Here is a 13,917-nt window from a genome sequence, read left to right as displayed (position 1 = left end):
TCTTCGCGGGGCCCGGATCTGCTCTGCCCCGGCGTGCCTCCCGGCCCGCTCGCCCCCGCCGCCTCCGCGCCACCCCGCCGCCGTGTGCCGCCCGCACCCGACCTCGCCGCCTCCGCCGTGCTCCGCCACTGCGTCGGCCCGCGCCTCCGCCGCCTCCTGCCTGCGAGCTTGCCTCCCGCCGGAGTTTTCCCCGCGCCTCTCTTCGCCGGATGCGGTGACCCCAAGGCTGGATCAAGCTCCTCCGGCCAACTCCGGCGAGATCTCGTCGGGGTGGACGAGATCCAGCCGCTCCTCGATCCAAACACGCCCTCCCCGCGCCCCGGATCTCTTCATCCCAGATACTCTCGTCCCGTTGACTTTTTTGCGAGGTGAAAAATCCACTAAGTCTTTTTCCCCCTCATGTTTTCAGGCCCTATTCATCATGTCATGACTCCTCATTCGTAGCTCCGTTTTGCGCGTGCAATATATCGAAATGTTCGTTAGGATGTCCTCTTCATTTTGTTCCATTTCACCATGCTTGTTTGAGTCCATCTTGATTCCCTAATGACTGTTGCAAGAGTGTTATAAAATGTTAGTCCCTGATTATTAGCAGATCTTGAGCATTTGTCATTTTTTTCCATGATTATTGTGTGCTGCATATGGTCATGAGTTCTACATGTGTTTTGGGCTATGCCATGCCATCTTTATAGGGGAGTATGCCATGTATTTTTATGATCAATGTGGTGACTAGCACATGCATGCAAAGTAGCTCTCATGATGTTGCTGATTTCAGAGACTTAGAATTTCACTAAGTCCTTTTCCTGTTGTTATTTTTATGCCATGTATTCATGTTGCTATAGAGTGATCCATGCCTCTTTTGAGTATGTTCAGTAAGGATGATTTTGAGATATTGTTATGCTCTATCCATCCATGTCTTTGTTTGCAATTATGGAGTACCCTAGCATGACTCAATCTTGCTATACTTTTGCTATAAAATGTTCCTGGCAGATTGTTTACGTGTTAATCAATTTTGCCAAGGTTGTTGTAGTTGATCCATGCATGCTATAAAATTGTTCTTACCTTGTTTTGCTTCTTGATCATGTATACTTGCTGGGTGTATGCTTAGTTTGTCATGCAATGCCTTGTGGTGAGCGCATCTAGCTCGCAAACATGCCTTCATAATTCTGTTTATGACATGTCTAGTTTTTCTGCTAAGTCTGAATCTGTTAACGATACTTGCTATGTTTACATGGGTGCCATCATGTCTTCTGATCCGTTTTGGCTTATGGTCAGTAAGGGACTTTTGTTATATGCTTTGAGTAGATTCACGCCATTCCTTGCTTTGCCATGATATGTTCCTGTAGCATGTTGATATCTTGCTCTAAACATTGCTTCCTGATATTAATTCCTGGCATGTTAGTATTTTCACCGTGTCTGTGATTCTGTTATCTTTTGCACTTTTGCCATGCTTCTTTGGACCTGCTCTTGTGCGATTTAGCCGTAGCTCACTGTTCATCTTTTGCAAGCATCTTGAGTAGATCACTGCCATGTGCTTTGTTGCTATGTTGGGGTGCAGTAGCTTAGTTTCTTGTTGCATTCTAGATGGCATCATGCTGTTAATCGCAGTATTGTGTCATTCTTGTTTTGCTTGCCATTTGCAAACCATGCATCCGATTCCGGTGATCTTTATATCGATTTCGACCGAAATCAACTCATCTTTCCAGTGGCACACTTGGTTTGCCAAGTTGATGCCAGTTCTAACTTTTCCTTCTGGAGCACGCATATGCATTGCATAGCACATTCCACATATCATGCCATGTTTTGCATCATGTTGCTTGCGCATTGCACCGTGGTTGATTGTGGTTTCCTTTGCTTGTGTTCCTGTCTTGGGTAGATCCGTGAGACGAGTCCGTGATCGAGGAACCCATTGAGTACGCTTACGAGGATCAAGCTTTCGTCTTCTCGGAGAGCTTTGAAGGCAAGATGACCATACCCTCGAAATCACTTCTATCTTTGCTTGCTAGTTGCTCGCTCTTTTGCTATGCTGCGATACCTACCACTTGCTATATCATGCCTCCCATATTGCCATGTCAAACCTCTAACCCACCTTGTCCTAGCAAACCGTTGTTTGGCTATGTTACCGCTTTGCTCAGCCCCTCTTTTAGCGTTGCTAGTTGCAGGTGAAGTTGGAGTTTGGAACATGGATATTTATTGGGATATCACAATATATCTTATTTAATTAATGCATCTATACACTTGGTAAAGGGTGGAAGGCTCGACCTTATGCCTGGTGTTTTGTTCCACTCTTGCTGCCCTAGTTTCCGTCATACCGGTGTTATGTTCCTTGATTTTGCGTTCCTTACGCGGTTGGGTTATAATGGGAACCCCTTGACAGTTTGCCTTGAATAAAACTCCTCCAGCAAGGCCCAACCTTGGTTTTACATTTGCACTAACAAGCTAGCCTTTTTCCCTTGGGTTTCCGGAGCCCGAGGGTCATCTTTATTTTACCCCCCCCCCCCGGGGCCAGTGCTTCTCTAAGTGTTGGTTCGACCTGAGCGATGTCCGGCGCCCCCTGGGAAACCAGGGTCAATGCCAACCCGACCTCTTGCTCAACCGGTGTGCCGTGAGAATGAGATATGTGCAGCTCCTATTGGGATTTGTCAGCACATTTGGGCGGCTTTGCTGGTCTTGTTTTACCATTGTCGAAATGTCTTGTAACCGGGATTCCAAGTCTGATCGGGTCTTCCTGAGAGAAGGAATATCCTTCGTTGACCCTGAGAGCTTGTGATGGGCTAAGTTGGGACACCCCTGCAGGGATTTGAACTTTTGAAAGCCGTGCCCGCGGTTATGGGCAGATGGGAATTTGTTAATGTACGGTTATAGAGAACTTGACACTTAACTTAATTCAAATGCATCAACCGCGTGTGTAGCCGTGATGGTCTCTTTTCGGCGGAGTCCGGGAAGTGAACACGGTTCTTGTGTTATGCTTGGGTGTAAGTAGTTTCAGGATCACTTCTTGATCACTTCTAGTTCACAACCATGCTTTGCTTCTCTTCTCGCTCTCATTTGCGTAAGTTAGTCACCATATATGCTAGTGCTTGCTGCAGCTCCACCTCACTACCTTTTCCTACCCATAAGCTTAAATAGTCTTGATCGCGAGGGTGTGACATTGCTGAGTCCCCGTGACTCACAGATTACTTCAAACAGTTGCAGGTGCCGATGATAGCCGTGCAGGTGTCGCAACCGAGCTCAAGGAGGAGCTCGATGAAGATCGTGTTTGTTGTGTTGTTTCGTTTCCAGTTGATCAGTAGTGGAGCCTAGTCGGGGCGATCGGGGATCTTTTGCATTAGGGGTTGTCTTTCTTTATTTGGTTCCGTAGTCGGGCCTTGATTGTATCTGGATGATGTAATGCTATATTCATGTATTGTGTGAAGTGGCGATTGTAAGCCAACTCTTTATCCCTTCCTTATTCAGTACATGGGATGTGTAAAGATTACCCCTCTTGCGACATGCCTACTATGCAGTTATGCCTCTAAGTCGTGCTCCAACACGTGGGAGATATAGCCGCATCGTGGGTGTTACAACGCCCCTCTATGGCAGCCAGTTCTAGGGAAGAGAAGGAAAGAGGGGAGTAGGCCTCCTCGTTCCTTCCCTATCCTCCTCTTTCCTTCCCCCTTAGGGAAATTATGGCAGGGGCGCAGGCCGGGGCAGGAGCCCTAGGGCTGGCCGGCCACCTTTGTGGTGCGCTTGGCTACTTCCCCTCTCCTCCACCTATATATATATGCGGGAGGGGGCACCACACAATGGGACACAACATTGTCTTAGCCGTGTGCGGATTTTGTCCCTCGTACATATTTTCATAGTGCTTAGGCGAAGCCCTACGGAGATAGCATCACCATCACCATCGCCACGCCGTCGTGCTACCAGAACTCATCTACTACTTCACCCGTCTTGCTGGATCAAGAAGGCGAGGACGTCACCGGGATGAACGTGTGTTGAACGCGGAGGTGTCATACGTTCCGTACTTGATCGGATGGATCGCGAAGAAGTTCAACTACATCAACCGCATTAATAAACGCTTCCGCTTATGGTCTACGAGGGTACGTAGACACACTCTCCCCTCTCATTGACATGCATGTCCATGGATAGATCTTGCGTGTGCGTAGAATTTTTTTGTTTTCCATGCAACGTTTCCCAATAGCGGTATCAAAGTCAGGTCTATGCGTAGATGATATGCACGAGTAGAACACAAAGAGTTATGGGTAGTGATAGTCATACTGCTTACCACCAACGTCTTATTTTGATTCGGCGGTATTGTGGGATGAAGCAGCCTAGACCAACCTTACATGTTCATGCACATGAGACCGGTTCCACCGACTGACATGCAACTAGTTTTGCATAAAAGGTGGCTGGCGGGTGTCTATTTCTCCTACTTTAGTTGAATTGAATATGACTGCGGCCGGTCCTTGAAGAAGGTTAAAACAGCAAACTTGATAAATCACCGTTGTGGTTTTTGCATAGTTAAGAACGGTTCTTGCTAGAAGTCCGTAGCATCCACATAAAACTTGCAACAACAAAGTAGAGGACATCTAACTTATTTTTGTAGGGCATGTTGTGATGTGATATGGTCAAGATATGATGTGATATATGTTGATGTATGAGATGATCATGTTTTGTAATATCGACAATCGGCAGGAGCCTTAGGGTTGTCCCTTAATTATTGTATGAAATGCAAGCACCATGTAATTGCTTTACTTTATCACTATGCGTTAGCAATAGTTGTAGAAGCAATAGTTGGTGAGACGACCCCGACGCAATGATGGAGATCAAGGTGTCGAGCCGGTGATGATGGAGATCATGATGATGCTTTGGAGATGGAGATCAAAAGCACAAGATGATGATGGCCATATCATGTCACATATTTTGATTGCATGTGATGTTTATCCTTTATGCATCTTATTTTGCTTAGAACAGTGGTAGCATTATAAGATGATCCCTTCACTAAATTTCAAGATAATAGTGTTCTCCCCGAGTATGCACCGTTGCCAAAGTTCGTCGTTTCGAAGCACCTCGTGATGATCATGTGTGATAGACTCTACGTTCACATACAATGGGTGTAAGACACTTTTGCACATGCAGAATACTAGAGTTAAAGTTGACGAGCCTAGCATGTACAGACATGGTCTCGGAACACTAGAGGCCGAAAGGTCGAACGTGAGTCATATAGTAGATATGATCAACATAGAGATGTTCACCATTGATGACTACCCCATATCACATGATGATCGGACATGGGTTAGTTGTTTTGATCATGTATCACTTAGATAACTTGAGGGATGTTTATTTAAGTGGGAGTTCATTAGTAATTTGATTAAATGAACTTAATTTATCATGAACTTAGTCTTAATAGTTTTGCATATCTATGTTGTAGATCAATAGCTTGTGATATATCTCCCCTATTTTTGATATGTTCCTAGAGAAAACTAAGTTGAAAGATGATGGTAGCTATAAAGCGGACTGGGTCTTATCCTCATTGCTGCACAGAAGAATTATGTCCTTGATGCACCGCTAGGTGACAGACCTGTTGCAGGAGCAAATGCAGACGTTATGAACGTTTGGCAAGATCAATATGATGACTACTTTATAGTTTAGTGCATCATGCTTTATGGCTTAGATCGGGGCTCCAAAGACGTTTTGAATGCCATGGAACATGTGAGATGTTCCAAGAACTGAAATTGGTATTTTAGGCTCATGCCCGTGTTGAGAGGTATGAGACCTCTAACAAATACTTTGCCGACAAGATGGAGGAGAATAGCTCACCAGTGAGCAAGTGCTCAGAATGTCTGGGTACCACAATCACTTGAATCAAGTGGGAGTTAATCTTCCAAATATGATAGTGATTGACAGCTACTGCAGGAATTATGTGTCCACTGACAGAATGTCTGGCAGGCTCGATCTCATGACTACTCAATAGTTCAGTGTGCCATGCTTTACGGCTTAGAACCGGGACTTCAAAGATGTTTTGAACGTCATGGAGCATATGAGATGTTTCAAGAGTTGAAGTTAATATTTCAAGAAAATGCCCGGGTTGAGAGATATGAAGTCTCCAACAAGTTCTACAGCTTCAAGATGGAGGAGAACAGTTCTGTTAGTGAACACATACTCAAAATGTGTGGGTATCATAACCACTTGACTCAGCTGGGAGTTGAACTTACAGTTGATAGTGTTATTGACAGAGTTCTTCAATCACTGCCACCAAGCAACAATGGCTTTGTGATGAACTATAATATGCAAGGGATGAATAAAGCAATTCTTGAGTTATTCGCAATGCTTAAGGCCGTGGAGGTAGAAATCAAGAAGGAGCATCAAGTGTTGATGGTTAACAAGACCACTAGTTTCAAGAAAAAGGGCAAGGGAAAGAACATGAACTTCAATAAGAATGGCAAGCAAGTTGCCACTCCCAGGAATAAACCCAAAGCTAGACCCAAGCCTGAAACTGAGTGCTTCTACTGCAAAGGGAATGGTCACTAGAAGCGGAACTGCCCCAAATACTTGGCGGATAAGAAGGATGGCAAAGTGAACAGACCCCGATCCTAAGTCACACTGATCTAGCATGTAACACATCATATCACTTTGCGGCCTCACGCACGGTATTCCCACGGGTGCCACCTTACCTGGCCCGGAACCGTTTGCACCTTTTGGCTCATGTATATGATAGTGTCGCTAGCATCCATATGAAAAAGAACCGGGGCCGACATGACTAGTCGTGAATCCAAAGTGGCACTAACTTACATGAACAGGCATACATGACCCAGCAACGAACGTGTCGGTCATCAGCGAGTGAATCTGGGCTGTAGCAGCTGGGCTAACAGGACTCCGCAGAATTAGGGCTGTAGCAGGCTAACAGACCTCCGGTAGACACCACGTGACATTTCCCCCAAGGGACAGACACATGAACGAAGAAGGACACATGCCGGCCAGCCTAAGTGTTCCGGAGCAGTAGCAAGCTACCATGGCTCAGTGGAAGCACTAGGAGACATTTCCCCATAAGAGAGGCTACCAAGTATAAACAACTAGGTTGTCGGATCCCACACATACCAAGCATTTCAATAACATACACACAATATGCTCGATATGTGCAAATACAACATGGCATCACAACATAACTCTATGACTCAAAGTATTTATTCATTAGGCTTCGAGGAGCCAGATATTACAAACTTGGGTCTGATGACCCAACATTCAAGTCATACAAGCAACAAGCACATGCAGAAGCTTAACTTGTTTGAGTACAGACAACTACAAATGAAAAGGCTGAGAAGCCTGACTATCTACAAGACCCCGCCGAGGGCACAAGATCGTAGCTGAGGTAAAAGCTAAACTTCGAAGTCCATGCGGAACTACTAGTGAGACTGAAGTCTCTCTGCAAAACAAAAATTAAGCAAACATGAGTACAAATATACCCAGCAAGAATTACATCAAAACTAGCTACATATGCATCAGTATCAACAAAGGGGGTGGTGGAGTTTAATTGCAGCAAGCCAGCTTTGACTTGGTGGCTATCCTAAACTACGACTGCAAGTAACTCTTTTGAGGTGGCGCACACGAGTCCACATATTCACCAATCAATACGCCACTATGGATCGACTCCCGTCTCCCTACGAGAACGCCATCCATAGCACTCACGCTTATCTTGCGCATTTTAGAGTATCCACTTTCACTTGTCTATGAACTGTATTGGCAACCCAGAGGTCCTTTATCGCGGATGCGGCTATCGAATAGATGATGTTAACCCTGCAGGGGTGTACTTCTTCACACACGCTCTCACCACTTATCGCCGTTTACACGACATGGACTCAACAACCTTCAAGCGGAAGCCCAGCGAGGGTGTCGGCCGCGACCTGACTAACCACACAAGTCCCTGGTCCATGTTTATCGGCTATTCAGGTTCCATCCACAGGGAGTCTGGCCGAAATTTCCACATACGGCCCCGAACGATGTGTGCAGGGTTCCCGAGACACCAAACGGGCACCCGGTACACCGTGCCACGTACCTACCGCATCACAGCCCACCCTGAGGGTCAGTGCTGCGCACGACCTCCAGTATACTACAAACACCAGAAACTACTTGCAACTCCCGGACAGAGGACATGGGCAGTTAATAAGTCGAGAGGGTCCATTGGTTTCGGGCCCAATGCGTGGTAGTAGCTGTTCATGGATCACAAACACAAAACTCAGTTCCTGAGGACGGTTTCAATGAGACAACCCATGCTATTGATGTGTACCATACTAGTGTTCATAGTAGCCCCTGGGTATTCTGATACCGGTTCGGTTGCTAGGATTAGTAACTCAAAATAGGAGTTGCAAAATAAACAGAGACTAGTTAAGGGCGAGGTGACGATGTGTGTTGGAAGTGATTGCAAGGTTGATACGATCACCATCACACACTCCCTCTACCTTCCGGATTAGTGTTGAACCTAAATAAATGTTATTTGGGGTTTGTGTTGAGCATGAATATGATTAGATCATGTTTATTACAACGGTTATTCATTTAAGTCAGAGAATAATTCTTATTCTACTTACATGAATAAAACCTTCTATGGTCATACACCCAATGTGAATGGTTTATTGAATCTTGGTCGTAGTAATACACATATTCATAATATTGATGCCAAAAGATGCAAAGTTGATAATGATGGTGCAACATACTTGTGACACTGCCGTTTACGTCATATTGGTGTAAAGCGCATGAAGAAACTCCATGCGGATGGACTTTTGGAATCACTTGATTATGAATCATTTGATACTTGTGAACCATGCCTCATGGGCAAGATGACTAGAACTCCATTCTCTAGAACAATGGAGCAAGATGATGACTTATTGGGAATAATACATACCGATGTATGAGATCCGATGAGTGTTGAAGCACGCGGCGAGTATCGTTATTTTCTCACCTTCACAAATGAGTTGAGTAGGTATGGGCATATCTCCTTGATGAAACACAAGTCTGAAGCGTTTTAAAAGTTTAAAGAATTTCAGAGTGCATCGTAACAAGAAAATAAAGTTTCTATGATCTGATCGCGGAGGCGAATATTTGAGTTACTAGTTTGGCCTTCATTTAAAACAATGTGGAATAGTTTCACAACTCACGCCACCTAGAACACCACGGCGTAATGGTGTGTCCGAACGTCGTAACCGTACTTTATTAGATATGGTGTGTTCTATGATGTCTCTTACCGATTTACCACTATCGTTTTGGGGTTATGCATTAGAGACATCTGCATTCACGTTAAATAGGGCACCATCTAAATCCGTTGAGACGGCACCGTATGAACTATGGTTTGGAAAGAAACCCAAGCTGTCGTTTCTTAAAAGTTTGGGGATGCGACACTTATGTCAAAAAGCTTCAGCCTGATAAGCTCGAACCAAAATCAGAGAAGTGTGTCTTCATAGGATACCCTAAGGAAACAATCGGGTACACCTTCTACCACAGATCCGAAGGGAAGATCTTTTTTTGCCCAGAATGGATCCTTTCTAAAGAGGAGTTTCTCTTGAAAGAAGTGAGTGGGAGAAATGTAGAACTTGATGAGGTAATTGTACCTTCTCTCGAATTGGAAAGTAGCACATCAGAGAAAACCGTTCCCGTGATGCCTACACCAACTAGAGATGAAGCTAATGATGATGATCATGAAACTTCAGATCAAGTTACTACGGGACCTCGTAGGTCGTCCAGAGCATGTTCCGCACCAGAGTGGTACTGTAATCCTGTCCTGGAAGTCATGTTATTAGACCATGGCGAACCTACGAACTATGAAGAAGCCATGATGAGCCCAGGTTCCGACAAATGGCTCGAGACCATGAAATTTGAGATAGGATTGATGTATGAGAACAAAGTGTGGACTTTGGTGGACTTTTCCGATGATCGGCAAGCCATTGAGAATAAATGGATCTTCAAGAAGAAGACATACGCTGATGGTAATGTCACTATCTACAAAGCTCGACTTGACGCAAAAGGTTTTCGACAAGTTCAAGGAGTTGACTATGATGAGACCTTCTCACCTGTAGCGATGCTTAAGTCAGTCCAAATCATGTTAGCAATTGCCGCATTTTATAATTATGAAATCTGGCAAATGGATGTCAAAACTACATTCCTTAATGGATTTCTTGAAGAAGAGTTGTATATGATGCAACCAGAAGGTTTTGTCGATCCTAAAGGTGCTAACAAAGTGTGCAAGCTCCAACGATCCATCTATGGACTGGTGCAAGCATCTCAGAGTTGGAATATACGCTTTGATGAGGTGATCAATGCATATGGTTTTATACAAACTTATAGTGAAGCCTGTATTTACAAGAAAGTGAGTGGGAGCTCTATAGCATTTCTGATATTATATGTGGATGACATATTGCTGATTGGAAATGATATAGAATTTTTGGATAGCATGAAAGGATACTTGAATAAGAACTTTTCAATAAAAGACCACGGTGAAGCTGCTTACATATTGGGCATCAAGATCTATAGAGATAGATCAAGACGCTTGCTAAGATTTTCAATGATTACATGCCTTGAAAAGATTTTGAAGGAGTTCAAAATGGATCAGTCAAAGAAGGAGTTCTAGCCTGTATTGTATGGTGTGAAGTTGAGTAAGACTCAAAGCCTGACCACGGCAGAAGATAGAGAGAGAATGGAAGTAATTCCCTATGCCTCAGCCATAGGTCCTATAAAATATGCCATATTATGTACCAGACCTATTGTGTACCTTGCCACGAGTTTGGCAAGGGGGTACAATAGTGATCCAGGTGTAGATCACTTGACAACAGTCAAAATTATCCTTAGTTACCTAACAGGACTAAGGAAATATTTCTCGGTTATGGAGGCGATAAAGAGTTTGTCGTAAAGGGTCACGTCAATGCAAGCTTTGACACCGATTCAAATAACTTTGAGTCTTATTCTGGATATGTATTGAAAGTGGGAGCAATTAGCTAGAGTAGCTCCATGCACAACATTGTAGACACAGAAATTTGCAAAATACATACAGATCTGAATGTGGCAAAACCGTTGACTAAACCTCTCTCACAAGCAAAATATGATCACACCTTAGTACTCTTTGGGTGTTAATCACATGGTGATGTGAACTAGATTATTGACTCTAGTAAACACTTTGGGTATTGGTCACATGGCGATGTGAACTATGGATGTTAATCACATGGCGATGTGAACTAGATTATTCACTCTAGTGCAAGTGGGAGACTGAAGGAAATATGCCCTAGCGGCAATAACAAAATTGTTATTTTATATTTCCTTATTCATTATAAAGGTATATTATTCATTCTAGAATTGTATTGCTCGGAAACTTAAATACATGTGTGAATGCATAAACAAATATCGTGTCCCTAGTAAGCCTCTACTAGACTAGCTCGTTGACCAAAGATGGTTAAGGTTTCCTAACCATAGACATGAGTTGTCATTTGATAACGTGATCACATCATTAGGAGAATGATGTGATGGACAAGACCCATCCATTAGCTTAGCATATTGATCATTCAGTTTATTGCTATAGCTTTCTTAATGTCAAATACATATTCCTTCAACTATGAGATTATGCAACTCCCGGATACGGGAGGAATACCTTGTGTTCTATCAAACATCACAACGTAACTGGGTGATCATAAAGATGCTCTACAGGTATCTCCGAAGGTATTTGTTGAGTTGCCATAGGTCGAGATTAGGATTTGTCACTCCGAGTATCGGAGAGGTATCTTTGGGCCCTCTCGATAATACACATCATAAGAAGCCTTGCAAGCAAAGTGTCTAAAGATTTAGTTGCACGATGATGTATTACGGAACGAGTAAAGAGGCTTGCCGGTAACGAGATTGAACTAGGTATGAAGATACCGACGATCAAATCTCGGGCAAGTAACATACCGACAGACAAAGGGAATTACATATATTGTCATAACGGTTCGACCGATAAAGATCTTTGTAGAATATGTAGGAACAAATATGGACATCCAGGTTCCGCTGTTGGTTATTGACCAGAGAGGTTTCTCGGTGCTACCTCTTGAGCACTGCGTTGGTTTTCCCCAAAGAGGAAGGGATGATGCAGCAAAGTAGCGTAAGTATTTCCCTCAGTTTTTTAGAACCAAGGTATCAATCCAGTAGGAGGCTACGCGCGAGTCCCTCGTACCTACACAAAACAAATAAATCCTCGCAACCAACGCGGATAGGGGTTGTCAATCCCTACATGGCCACTTACGAGAGTGAGATCTGATAGATATGATAAGATAATATTTTTTGGTATTTTTGTAATAAAGATGCAAAGTAAAATAAAAGCAAAGGAAAAAGCAAAGGAAATAACTAAGTAGTAGGAGATTAATATGATAAAGATAGACCCGGGGGCCATAGGTTTCACTAGTGGTTTCTCTCAAGAGCATAAGTATTCTACGGTGGGTGAACAAATTACTGTTGAGCAATTGACAGAATTGAGCATAGTTATGAGAATATCTAGGTATGATCATGTATATAGGCATCATGTCCGAGACAAGTAGACCGACTCCTGCCTGCATCTACTACTATTACTCCACTCATCGACCGCTATCCAGCATGCATCTAGAGTATTAAGTTAAAAATAGAGTAACGCCTTAAGCAAGGTGACATGATGTAGAGGGATAAACTCATGCAATATGATGAAAACCCCATCTTGTTATCCTTGATGGCAACAATACAATATGTGCCTTGCTGCCCCTACTGTCACTGGGAAAGGACACCGCATGATTGAACCCAAAGCTAAGCACTTCTCCCATTGCAAGAAAGATCAATCTAGTAGGCCAAACCAAACTGATAATTTGAAGAGACTTGCAAAGATAACCAATCATACATAAAAGAATTCAGAGAAGATTCAAATATTGTTCATAGATAGACTTGATCATAAACCCATAATTCATTGGTCTCAACAAACACACCGCAAAAAGAAGATTACATCGAATAGTTCTCCACAAGAGAGGGGAGAACATTGTATTGAGATCCAAAAAGAGAGAAGAAGCCATCTAGCTAATAACTATGGACCGGTAGGTCTGAGGTAAACTACTCACGCCTCATCAGAGAGGCTATGGTGTTGATGTAGAAGCCCTCCGTGATCGATGCCCCCTCCGGCGGAGCTCCGAAACAGGCCCCAAGATGGGATCTCGTGGATGCAGAAAGTTGCGGCGGTGGAATTAGGTTTTTGGCTCCATATCTGACTGTTTTGGGGTACGTAGGTATATATACGAGGAAGGAGTACGTCGTTGGAGCAACATGGGGCCCACGAGGGTGGAGGGCGCGCCTGGTGGGGGTGGGCGCGCCCCCTACCTCGTGGCCTCCTCTTTTGTGTCTTGACATAGGGTCTAAGTCTCCCAGGTCTTGTTTGTTGAGAAAATCACGTTCCCGAAGGTTTCATTCCGTTTGGACTCCGTTTGATATTCCTTTTCTCCGAAACCCTAAAACAGGCAAAAACATCAATTCTGGGCTGGGCCTCCGGTTAATAGGTTAGTCCCAAAAATAATATAAAAAGTGGATAATAAAGCCCAATAATGTCCAAAATAGTAGATAATATAACATGGAGCAATCAAGAATTATAGATACGTTGGAGACGTATCAAGCATCCCCAAGCTTAATTCCTGCTCGTCCTCGAGTAGGTAAATTATAAAAATAGAATTTTTGATGCGGATTGCTACTTGGCATAATTTTAATGTAATTCTTCTTAATTATTGTATGAATATTCAGACCCGGAAGATTCAAGACAAAAGTTTAATATTGACATAAAAATAATAATACTTCAAGCATACTAACAAAGCAATTATGTCTTCTCAAAATAACATGGCCAATCTGAGTGCCGCTGGAGCACGGGAACAAAGGGGTAAGGGGTCGAGAGGGGAGTGTGCTCATGGTGATTCGGTAGAGAAG

The sequence above is a fragment of the Triticum dicoccoides genome, chromosome 4A (genome assembly GCF_002162155.2).
Source record: "Triticum dicoccoides isolate Atlit2015 ecotype Zavitan chromosome 4A, WEW_v2.0, whole genome shotgun sequence".
Classification (NCBI taxonomy): Eukaryota; Viridiplantae; Streptophyta; class Magnoliopsida; order Poales; family Poaceae; genus Triticum; species Triticum dicoccoides.
Note: the sequence above shows the minus strand (reverse complement) of the source record.